Source organism: Drosophila innubila, chromosome X, assembly GCF_004354385.1.
Source record: "Drosophila innubila isolate TH190305 chromosome X, UK_Dinn_1.0, whole genome shotgun sequence".
In the NCBI taxonomy this organism is placed as follows: Eukaryota; Metazoa; Arthropoda; class Insecta; order Diptera; family Drosophilidae; genus Drosophila; species Drosophila innubila.
In genome coordinates this window covers 7,110,173-7,123,490 of record NC_047626.1, presented here as the reverse complement: position 1 = coordinate 7,123,490, position 13,318 = coordinate 7,110,173, and the positions used below count along the sequence as shown (strand labels likewise).

At 34.0% G+C, this 13,318-nt stretch overlaps 1 protein-coding gene across 1 annotated transcript in view; it reads left to right on the top strand.

Moving 5' to 3' along the window:
- Positions 1 to 13,318, top strand: part of LOC117794133 (disheveled-associated activator of morphogenesis 1) — a 72,488-nt gene that overhangs the window by 13,155 nt on the left and 46,015 nt on the right. The window contains exon 2 of the transcript XR_004618367.1: positions 2,897 to 2,966. The gene's annotated coding sequence lies outside the window, so the exon portion shown is untranslated. The remainder of the gene's footprint in view (positions 1 to 2,896; positions 2,967 to 13,318) is intronic.

Here is a 13,318-nt window from a genome sequence, read left to right as displayed (position 1 = left end):
GTATATATATTCTTGATCAGGAACAATAGCCGAGTCGATTGAGCCATGTCCGTCTGTCTGTCTGTCCGTCCGTCTGTCCGTCTGTGTGAACGCGTCGATCTCAGAAACCATAAGAGCTAGAGACTTCAAACTTGGTATGTAGGTTTCTGGATACCATAGGCAGATCAAGTTTGTTTTTATTTTTGGATCGGTCCACTATATCATATAGCTGCCATAGGAACGATACATCGAAAATAAAGTCTTAGTATGAAAAATTTTGTTGTTTGTTGAGATATCAGAACCAAACTAATAGAATATGCATCTGGTCTGGTATTATATATCCTGACCAAATTTGGTTAAAATCGGTATATAAAATCCATACATCATATAATTGCCATAGGAACAACTGGTCGAAAATCAACTTTTATAAAAGAGTACCTGGACTCAGGGTAACCTACTGTCGAGCGTGCTCGACTGCAGCCGCACCTCGCCGCGAGCAAAGCGAGCCGGAGGTAGGCGAGGGAAGCGAGTAGGAGGCGGAGCCCCCTTGTTTATTTATTTATTAGTTTTTATTTATTTATTTTTAACTTTTTATTTATTTATTTTATTTTTATTTATTTTTTTATTTATTTATTTTATTTTTATTTATTCATTTTTTTTATTTATTTATTTTATTTTTTGTCCTATTTATTTGTATGTTTATGCATATATTTTTATATATTTATTTCCCCATCATGCTGTCATCTCTAGTTGCTTGCTGCATGTTGCATGTTGCAGCTGCAGCCGTTGCAGGGCGTTGATTTAAGCAATTAAGGGGCAAGGGCTTTGCGGCCAGTTTTTGTTTCAATTTCAATTTTTCAAGATGCGGGCTATGGCGACGGGTCAATGGCTGCGTGTCATGCAAATATTTTGACAATAACAGAAACAGCGATAAATAAATAAACGGAAAAAGGAAGGCAAAGAAGAAACAGAGAGAAAGAGAGGCGTTTAATTGAACATCAAATTGAAAATCAATTGAACCGACAATCGATGACAATGCGAACAAATAAAATAAAAGGAAAATACTTTGACAAGTGTCAAGCACTTTCACTGAGAAACAACAACAAAAACCATAATAATAATAACTACAAAAATAGAAATTAAAACTTCTTTTTCTTTTCTTGAACCTCTTCAATTTTTAATAAATGTGTTGCCACATCGTTTACAGTTTACAAGTTTTCAGTGGCAGCATTAAGTGGCAAGATGTTGAGTTGAAGTGAAAAGGGGGCAGCAGCGGGTTAAAGGGATAGGGGTTGTCTTAGAAAAATTAATTGATTTGTTGGCTTTCAAGATTCGCTTTGGTTATTGGATTTGTTGTCATACTTGATGACATTTTCACTTTAGAGGCAATTTTCTGAAATGATGAAACACCGAATAATCGATATTCTACCCAAGAATCAACTGCTTTTATTCAATAACTTGTGTTTTTTACAATTAATCAAGATAAATATGTAGATTTTTATGAAAAATCAACATCTATTTTATTTTCCTGTTAAATTGACAATTCGATGCTTTCAATGGCGATTTTTACAATTCGATTTTAAGCTCGATGCAAAGTTTGGACTCACTACTTTTTACGCCTCCTTTTCACTCCTTTTTTCCCCCGTCTACTTCCTCTTGTCACATGCGAATGTTGCGTGACAGTTGCTCATTTGGTTGGCCAGAAAAGTGTTGCATGCTTTTTGGGCTGGTCAACACGATTCAACACTAATTTGAGTAAAATTTTCACGTCTGAACCACAAATTTGTGTCAATGCATGTTCCTAATTATGTTAAAGTGCAGCGACTAATGTGTCATCGTCATTAGCGAGCGTCATCGTTATCGTTATCGTTAAATTTCCTGTTTGTTGACCTTGTCGCAAAGTGTTTTTTGGCGCACACCTTGTTTTTGTTTTTGTTTTATTTTTTTTTTTTGAGGGCTTGGCCAACTCAATTAACTGACGAATTTCGTGTTGCAAACTGTGATTTTACCTGGAGAATAGGGAGGGAGAGAGAGAGAGAGAGAGTCTGACTCTCCATTTATCTCCTTTTTGTTCGCTCTACTCACTTAAATTCCTAACCATCCTTAAAAAGCTGTCAAACTTTGTATTTTTTTTTAAGTCAAATATAAATCATACAATTATTTCAAATAACCCAGAGTTAAGCTGTTGTATATTTTTTTATAGATGAAGATGAGATCGGTTTTGTATACTCCTTTTTTATCAGATTGAATTAGCCTCCTAATTGAACTTGAAATTTAATTTACAGCTGTATATTCCAATCTTACAATTTACTTTAGTTAAATTAGGATTATTTTGGTTTTCTAAAAGCTTTTTATAGTTTACCTTTGAGCTTAACAGGTAGATGAAAAATACCGATGCTTGAAAGAATTTGAAAAAAAAGTTCTTTCTCTCTACAATTAAATTTAATTAATTGAAAAAAATTAATTTAACTCCAAAAAAAGGTGGAATCTGTTTGTTAAATTAACAGATCCTAAAGTTTTCTTAAGAAAAAAGTTTGTTTCTTTTTAACACACGTTAATAATATTAAAAACTCAATATATATAATAGAAATTTAAAATGAGAGTCGTTTTAAATAAAAATTGAAATTGTGTGTTATTGTTTGAGAATTTTTTATTTGGATTAAAATGTTTTGGGTTTTTTCTAACTTTTTGAAAATTGTCAATATGAAGAGAAACATTTGCTTGATAATATCAATTGCAACAATAGCATATTGTCAATTCTCGTAGAGAACAAACTTTTAAAATGGGAAAATTGTCGTAATTTTCTTTTATTTTGTTGGGTTTTGTTTGAACAATTGTGGAAACATGTTTTATTCAAGCCTTGCTTATTTATGTGTCTTTCTCTTTCTCATTTCTCAACGCTTCTTTTCTTTTGCAGTTTTGCCAACTTTTCTGCAGAGTTAACGGTAAACAGACACCGTCAGCAAAATTCGTGGAGCAACTTTGAGGTAAGTTAATAGTCTAGCCAACGAATACGTTTTAAGGATAACGCCTTGAGCATGTCTTGAGGACACATGGAAGCAGACAAAGCGGAATAATGAAGAAAAGTGTCGCTGGAAGTGCATGGAAAGTGTGAGAGAAAATGGGGATGAAGTGGGGGTAGTTTGGGGACTCGACATTGACAATGCCAATGTACCTTAAAGGGTGAAGAAATGTTCTGTTATTGGAGAATCTATTGTTGTAACCAATTCTCTTCCTATTGCTGCTGCTTTTTTCCTCTTCTTCTTGTTCTTCTTGGGGACTGCGTCTGCTTGCGGTTATTTTGATTTGAGCTTATGCCACACACACACTTGTCACACACACCACACCACACATACACCACACTCTCCTCTCAAGTGTTGTGTTGCTGTTGTAATTTTTATGACTTCGAGCCAAATAATTTCCATACAACACCCATATCTATACCCCATTCCCATCCCCATCCCCATCCCCATCCCCATCCCCATATTCCCATATTCACTTGGGTTTCCCCCATTTTTGCTGTCTCCGCTTGCAACCCTTTTTTTGCAACGTCTATGGTTCTTCTCTTTGTTGTTATACCCTTACAAAAGATGCTTGAAATTTGTCATTAAATTTGAAACGCATTAATAAATATAAATCATATACGTTCTTTAGTATTTATGCAATTAAGTCTCTCAGCTTAAAAGTTATCTTAATACAACTTGCTAAGGAATTTTAAATCAATAAAATATTTCATAAGGGCATTTTATGCAATGCTCGAGTGCTTGTGCGTCTCTCTGGCGCCGCTTTGCCGAAACATTAATGGAAAGAGCATTGAGAGCAGGAAGAGCCACCGCTGATGTTTAATGCTTGACGAGGGTATCACAAATTCGTCTTGTTAAAGATTTCGTTTTTCTTTTTTTTGTTATTTATTGACGCTCCACAGGCGCAATAATATTAAAGCGACAAACATACTGACAAAGCTTAAGTAATTTATGTGTATGCGCAAGAGTGTGTATGTATATATTATAATATAGTGTGTGTGTGTGTGAAGCTGATGAAGCGTGTTTACTTCGTTGTGCATCGTAGCTCAAATTTCACCCGCCCTTAAAAGTATGCTACACAATTTTCGTTTATACATTTTACAAAGCTGCCGCAAAGTATGCAACATTTTTAAAACTTTTTGGTCAGCTGCCAACTTGGAACATTTTCATTGAAAAAACTAAAGTATGCTTTTGTGCACGATTTTAAGCAACTGTTTCGCGGTGAGAATTCAGCAGGTAATTTGCAATTTGAGCGCTTTTTTACTTGTGTTCGAATACTTTTTTATAGAAATTTTCTACATCATAATTTCATATTAAATCAGTCTACAAGGGCTTTTAAAAGTTGGTTAGAAAATCTATTTAATAATATCAATAGAAAGATAAAAAACTTAATATTTATTAAGAACAATTTTTTTTTTTTAACTGGTAAATTAAAATGCGCAACTTAATGATAAACATGTTATTTTTTTCTTTTTAACTTTTTAAATGTTAAATTAAATAAATCAAAATATAAAAAAATATTGAAAGATCGTTGCATTTGAGTTAATGTTACTGCAAACTGTTGCAATCACTGGGATGCCGCATGTTGCAAAGTTCATTTGTATAATTTTATGGCTATTCCCGTTGCCGTTTTAGCCTTTTACTGCGTAACCCGTTTTAGCCAGTAACAAGTTCTGGCTACCTCTAAAATCTTTTCCTTTCCCTTGCCCCCCTAACAACACAACATGCCAGCTTCTTGCAGTTGCAACTGCAACTTATTTTAAATCTGTGACACAACTGAAATTTTTCTCCACTTCGAAATAATAGTATTTTGTTTGTATTATAAATTGTTCTTCTGTTAATGAAGTCTAATTAAAGGTTAACTCTTTGTCAATCATTTACTTATCTCTCTCTCAGCTCGTGCATTTTCAATAAAAAATTACAATATATATATTTTTTTCTTAATTCTGCTGCATTAGATTCTCTTATTTCATGTGATTTTTTGACATACGTTTGAATATATTTGAAATGTAATTCATAACTCTTTTACACATTTTTAAAAACTCTTATTTTTTTTTTTTAAGAATTTGAATAAAGGGGTAACTTTTAGTCGAGTTGTTGCTGTAACTGCTCTGAGCTGCATTAAATTCTTGTCTTTATTGTGGACTTTTTTGCATTCAATTATAGGGAATTTTGGGCATTCAAAAGACGCCCACACAAATAATTCACAAATATTTTAGAAATATTTATTGTCATTTGATTTTTTGTTAGGTTGGTTTCTGTTGTTTCGCTTTGATTATTGTTGTTCATTTAATTAAGTGGCAGCTTTATGTGCTGTTAAGCGGAGGCGTCTCTTTTGTTGGAGTCAATTTAAGGATCGTGGGTGGTTTTTATTTCAATGATTTTTGTAGAGAGGAAAGGGAACTGATTTTACAGAAATACAGACACAAATAGAGTTAAAAAGAGGGGGAAGTGAGGGGCTTTTGTTTAGACTTAATTAACAGCATTTTGTACAAATTTGGTTGTCATCATTAGGCAGGCAACTTGAGATTGTTGCTGTTGTTGTTTTTGTTGTTGTACGCAATGCAAAGCTGGTTCTGTTTAATAGCGTCTCATTTGATTGGGCAATCGACAGCAATTTTTTATTTTTTTTTTTTTTTCTTCTGCTTTTGCGTAATGAAAATTGCATTTTCTTGCAGCTTTTAACTGATGAGTTTTCCCCCTCTGGCAAAAATGTTGCTCAATATCTTGTCGCATATTTATATTCACTATAAATGTGTGTATTTATGTGGCCCACTGGCCAAGTGGCAAATGTTTATTGGCCTGGTCAATCTGAAGGGGGTAAAGAAAGCTCTCTCTCTTTCACTCACTCTTAAGTGTCCACCTCAATGGTGCAAATATGCGTCGCAAGTAGCGGCTTTCCATGGAATGCCTCTAATGCACGTTTTTCCAAGACGTGTCCAGACATTGCATTGAAATACCCAAGATCTAGAGATGAGAACGTGCTGCGATTAATAAAAAAAAAAAAACATTCTTATAATAAACTGAAAATAAATGCCTTTCCTTTCCTTACGTTTTTTTTTTTTTTTTTTTTTTTTGTAGGTTATATAAGAACAGTCTTTTTTTTTTGTAAGTCAACAACTTGCTTATTACACAATATAAAACTTTACTTTCTTGCTCAGCTTTAGTTAAGTATTTCAATTTTATGTGCTCAAAATTTCATAATGATTTATTGAGAAACACAAGAAATACTCCATAAAACACGCCTAAAATCAAACAAAAAAATTCAAACTTCTTTATTAAGTATAAAACTGTATAACAGCTTTTTTTTGCGTATAACAAATGTAGCTCAGTTTTTTTTTTTTAATTTTTTTAATATATTACTCTTTTTATAAATCTCCTTTACAAAGGCAATACTAACCAGAAATATTTAATTTTTTGCATACGCGTAGTAAATTATTTGAACTTAATATTCTAAAAATTTCATTATAATCGATTGGGCAATAACAAAGTTATTGACAGAACCCTTTTGTGTTGTTTGGAATTTGTGTCGTGTTTGAAAAAATGCGTTTTGTGGCGATCTCTAGAAAGACATACAGAGAAAGAGACAGACCTAGACGTAGACCCAGACCCAGACCCCGACACAGTGACAGTACCAAACCCAAAACATAAACTTAAACTCGAAGCCCAAAACCTAAACCCAAACCCAAACCCAAACCAGTGCTGTAGGTCAAGGCTGGGCGCGGCGGGCGTTGCGTCTACGTGACGAGGCACCAGCCAATATTTTTGTAGTTGTTTATTGTTGTTGTCAGTGTAGTTGTTGTTGGTCGTTAGTTGGTTGTTGGTTGATTGTTGACACTTGCAGTTACATCGATAAGCGAACGGTGAAAGCAGCGACGCGATGCGTCGTCGTCTTGGTAGCGCTGAAGACGATGACTACCGTCCAGGTGGGAGAAGAATGCAGAATGCGGAAGATTGTATACACTCTAAAAATGTTTAATAATATTTTCTAGTAATTTAATCTTATCTAACACTTGAAACTTTCCTATAATAACTATAGCTATTAAAAACTGCTTCTGTACAAATTTTTATATAAATAACTTTTATATTAAAAGAGATCATTCAGATAGTTGTTAGTTGGGTATATCAAAGATGTCAGTTTCCTATTTTTGCTACAGCATTTAGTTGAAAAAAGCTTGTGTACTAAATTTCACCTAGAGAATTTCAAAAATGTAACAGTTTCTTGAGATAGTTTTTAGTTGGGTACATAGGCTACTGCTATAAGATGACTAATCCGTCAGATCGGAAATTTCTGTATCAAAATTCATGTAGAAAACTTCAAAATTTTAATTTAAATGGAGGATTTTTTTTTCCTATCGCGTCGAAATTTATCTTTTTATGATTATTATTAAAGCGTAAAATGAAAAATTTAAATTCAGATAATTCGACTTGTAGTCTCTGCCTTGAAATTTTCCATATGTAGATAGTTTTTAAATTAAATTCACCTGTATTCGTTCAGAGTTTACAGACTTTATAGTAAAACTCAAGCTACCGATTTATGAAAGTGTATAAAAACTATAAAAAGTGCTCTTGACACATGCTCAGGGAATGCCGCAGATGTAAAATAAAGAAGAAAATAAAAGATCTGCATCTGCAGCAATTTGATTTGTGGTCACATGTCCGCAGTTCCCCTTCCATAAAGCCAATTCTTCTGCAGTTCTGTGATGCGCTTAGAAAGCAGCGCACTTTGACTCTGGGAATGATGGGAACACTCTGGGAACTATGGGAAAACCGAAAGTGTTGTCTCAGCACGTACAAGAAAAAAAAAAGAAATAAAAGGTAAATCACTGGAAATTGAATTGGAACTGAAAAAAAATCTGAAACTGGGCTTGTTCGCAGTGCAGACGAAGCTGCAATTATTTTTAATTCTTTTTTTTTTTTTTTTTTTTTTTTTTTGTATTATTGGGGGCAAGTGAAAATGCGTAGATAATAAATTTGATATAAATTGAAAGATGAATTGGGGTAGAAGTAATGAAATGTCTTTTGACTAGAAAGTTCAATTGATGGTGATGACAGTTATCCAATAAGCTTATCACTCAAATAATACTTCAGGCAATGTCTACACTCAGTTGCAGATTATCTTTAAGAATTTGATATATTTGTGAGTAGACTTAATATAATAAGGAAGTAGAAAAGTTTGTGAAAAAGAAGACATGCGAGAGGAGTTAATATCTTTAGTGAAGATCATTATGATAAACTTAAAATATATTAAATTACTTTCTAAAAAAATGTGCTAAAATTCATGATAAGTATGGAAAAAATGGACAGAAAAAATAAAAATTTTCCAATTATGATACAGAATAAAATAAGAGTTGAATTGAGTCAACTTAATTAACTCGATTGATCGTAATAAATGATCGTAATAATGAATTGCTTTCACGAAAATCGAGCTGTCAATTTTTCTATGTATTTTTCTATGCTATCACTACTTAAAACAGTGCCATAGCAAGCAGCTGTTGTAAGCTTATTTAGTCTATGTTTTGCTCTGACTTTTGTGTTATTTTTATATTCATTTAATTTTATTTTGTTGGCCGTTAACAAATTAATTGTTACGCTGTTTAAATGTTAATCAAAACATACGCCAACGCTCACACAACAACAACAACAGGAGAAACAACAATATTAATAACAACAACAGCAGCGAGCATAAAATTGGTGGTTGAATTTGGAAAACATTTAACAAAAGTTGTTAATTTTGTTTTTTTTTTGGAGGGAATTCAATAAAAACAACACACAAATGGCAAACGGCAAACGGCCCAACGCCTTTGAACATAATTTATGGGCAATTTGATTTTATTTTCATTCAAATTTTATTTCACTTTAAGTCGCTCTTCAGTCTTTCTTCTGCTGCTGTGCTTCCTCTTTCTTTCATTATATTTTTCTGCGTTTGTTTTTTTTTTTTTGTTGCAAAAATTGTTGTATAGAAATTTACAGGCAAAACAAAAAATCCCAACCAAATTTTGATACCAAAATTTATTAAATTTTTTTTTTTTTTTTTGGTGGGATGTTGTTGTTTAGGAGCTGCTGGCAAAAGAGGAAGACGATGAGAAAGACAATTAATTGATGGGAATTTCTTTTCAGCATATATACATGTGTGTGTGTGTGCGTGTGTGAGTGTGTGAGTGTGTGTGTGTATCGGCTGCCGGTCTTTTGGATTCGTTTACATATATTCAAATAGAAATCGAAAGCGTTTGATTTTTCTCCAACTCTCCCTCTCTCACTTACTCCGTTATTGGCTGCTCTGTTTCTGTCTCTTTCACGCATTAGCTTCTAATTTTGTTGGCTGTAGAAACAATAGACGCGTGTTGTCTTTGATGAAGTTGATCATCATCATTATGATGATTATGATACTAAACAATGATGATCAATGCTGAGGATTACATAAAATCACATCAAAGAAAGAAAGAAAGAAAGAAATTTGAAAATTTCAAAATTAAGTAATAGATTTTTTACTTGTTAGCTAGTAGAGCTCTCCCTCCCCTTTCTTTCTCTCCCTCGCTCTCTCTCTCTCTGTCTTTCTCTTGGGTTGCTGTCTATCAATCGCAGGGTAGGGGGCGTGGCAATTGGCTAACGATGCGGCTGAATGATTTATGCTGCGGCAGCGTGAGAAGCGCAGAGAGCGGCATTCGAAAGTGTTGCAATATATGTAATATCTCTTTCTTCTCTTCTACTTCTTTTTCTTCCCTCAACATATTTATATGACACATTTTAACTGACCGAACAATCGACGCTGATGATTAACAACAATAACAGTAATAATAACAACAACAATAATAACAAACTCAACTGCCTCAATTTGTTACTGTTGTATACAACATTTCACGCACTCACGTTTTTCAATGCAACATTTACACCATAAAATGCCGCTAAAGCCACAGAGGCCGCAACACAACCACGCCCCTTGCCCCACGCCCCTTGCCCCACGCTCTACATCGTTTCAACTACAGGCCACATACATAAATTTTTATGATCATAACTTTGTAAAATGCTCTACAAAAACTGAGTTTCTGAACTTGAGGACGGAATTTTTATTTAAATTTAATAAATAAAGTAAATAAAGTGACATATTAAGTTATAGAGAGAGAAGAGTAAGAAGCTAAGTAGTTCCATTTGCAAAAACATTTCAGGTAATTTATTTTTGTATAAGAAATAAAATTGTTATCTTTAATTATTAATTTTAGGGCGATGAATATAACCAAAGCAATGCAACTTTATAAAATTTGTTATACCACATTGTAACTTAACTTTTAATCAGTTTCTACCTTGTTTACAAAATTAAATGCTGTTAAAATTTTTTATTAGAGCATTTAAGTCTTCGTTGCTTAGAAGTCTACTTTGTTTTTTCCTTAAATTTGGCTTGTTTCTTTTGTCAGAGCTTTTCAGCATAAGCAATTATAAATTAAATTAAATGAAATAATTTTCGCGCGTATTTTGAACAACAGCATCAACAAGACCAATGACTAAATAAACTAAATGATACAATTGAGAGTACTTGACTAGCAAATACCCTGCAAAGAGAACTAAGGAACTTATTATGGTTATTTAATTAATTAAATAATTGAGAGAGGTCTTTGAGTGATGATATTTTATAGGATATAGATTTAAATTATTAAAACATATTTTTTTATTAACTTATTGGATTTTTTTATAGAATCAGTAAAAAGCCAAACATATAATTTATGTTTTTAAATGAAATCACATCTCTGTAAAAATGCGCTTAAAAATAACTTTTGTTTTGTCTTAATAATGCGACTATTAAGTTTAATATATTCTCTTTTAAAAGTTTAAAATGTACAGGGTAACCATTCAGTGACCACTTGACTTTGACACATTTTTCTTAAATCTCCACACAAATTCAAGCGAATCTCTTGAGGATTGCCAAAAAAAAAAAAAAAAAAATGAGATCAGTAAGAAAATTGCGCAAATGTTAATTTTGCACTGAATGCGGAATGTGGATTGACCTTACGGGTCATTTACTTACACATTTATCGTTATCAGTGTTTTTATTTAGCAATGTGCGGTTTTTTTTTTTGGATTACAGCTTTGATTCGGCTTCGGTTTTGGGCTTGGACATGAACATAGGTGTGGCTTTAAAGCTGAAGTTTAATGCCTCGCTTGCATATTATGAGTAAAGCTCTATAATCAGTTGACAATAATATGGCATCTAATGCGATGTCCAACAAATTTACGATGCATTTACGATAAGTTGCGTTGATTTCATTTAATGGCAACCTTACTCCCCTACCGTCCTATCTCTCTTCTGCCGCGCTTTGAAGAACTTTGAACGAATGCAACATCGAGAGAAAGAGCGAGAGAGACAGAGAGACAGAGAGAAAAAAGACAGAGCAAACCGCAAGATTTAAAATTTATTTTTAATGCTCGCAACGACAAAACAGAAGCAATTAAAAGTGCAATACACAAAGCAGGGCTTAACTAGCAGATACCCTGTAATTTTATTGCCTTGTCGTAATAAATTTTTAGAATACAATCTTTTAAATCCTTTTTTCAGCCAGACTTCAAGTTTAACTTCTCTCTTAAGTTCGTAAAAAATTAAGAAATTTTAACAATATGTAGAAATTTAATTAGTATAAATATTTAGGATAAATTAACTTCTTTATTTAATCTCCAAGTCTGGTAATTACTGAGATCGATGAGGTCACATGCGTCTATTTAAGCCTTTCTCTCTGTATTTTATGACTGCAGGGTATGCAAATACAACAAAAAAGCTTTTGCACAAATTTAATTGCAAATTAAAAAAGTCAGTCGCGATGCGGCGCATAAATTTTTGTGGCAATGTCCACACACAATCATGCACATCATCATGATCATAGTCATCATTATCATATTGTGTGTGCGATATCTAAAATCGTTGGGGGCAGCGTCAATGCCAAATGCATGGTCATTTTGCCACGCCCACATCGGGCTATGCATCAGGCTAGCTAACTTTTACTTTGAACTTTGACAAATGGCAAACAGAGACAGAGAGAGAGAGAGCGAGAGAGAGAGAGAGGGGACGGGACGGATCTGGGGTCAATTATAGCCATATGCGTATGCATCGCCCCATACTGCCCCTCCCACAATTTATTGCCTTGAGGTTTGATTTTGCTTTTGCTTAAAAGCACATTTTTATTTTTATTTGATTTCTGGTCACCAAGTGCCCAGCCCCATTACCAATCCCCACCTGAGTCATTCAACCCGTCAGAGCGGCCGCCAACTTTCATATATGTTCGTTGAGAGACAGAGAGGGAGAGAGATAGTGTGCGAGATAGAGAGAGAAGCGTTACTTTCTTCAAAAAATTTGAAATACGCCACCAAACTAGCCACTTTGTCACTTGCCACCCGCCTATACGAGCTCTACCATCTCCTCTTTGTCGTTCTCTCCTCTCTCTCTCTCTCTCTCTCTCTCTCTCTCTCTCTCTCTCTCTCTCTCTCTCTTGTGTCTCCCTCGTTAAGGTAAAAGGAGCTTTCGTTGTTGCTGTTTTGGTGGGTGAAACCGATATTAGCTGAGCGGAATTGTTAATTAACGCATACGACATATGTTAATATCGTTCGAGCGAGCATATAATATAAATTTTGTCTTGGCGAAACGGTTCAAGCCGGAAAGGCAATGACGGATGTAAGCTCGATGATGGTACCGCTCAATGTGGTGATGGTTGGTGGTGCGGGTGCTGGTGAATGACTAACGCTTAGGTGAAATGTTTGGTAAATTTTAATTTGTTATCGATAACATATCGATAAATGTAGCGATAACATATCGATAACTGCTCGATAACTCGATAAAAAACTTAATAAATGCACACATGGATAAGAATTTAAGAATGGTGGTATGATTGCATACATCGATAACAGTTCAATCAATATATATCGATAATAGTTAGATATTATTGAATCGATAAACGTGATATCAATTTTGATAACATATACCACTAGTCGATACATTTGCCAACGACCGATATTAAAATTTCGATCAACTAAGATGCTGTTATCGTTCATCGTGCTATCGATCGCAGTGTTTATTCCTCTGATTTCTAAATTCTATACAAATTGTCTGTTAGTACAGAAAGTTGTTTGTGGCAAGTTCGTTGCCTGAGTCTTTTGTTTTTGCGACAACGGAACAATGATGTAGCTCAATCAGTCAATCAGTCAGTCGGTCACACACACACATAAACACGCTTTAACAGTGTATGATGGACATGTAAATACTCACCACAAAAGTGCTCATCACGATGCACCGCACTTGTCACCTGCCTCTCGGATCTGCCACAGGCATCGAACCA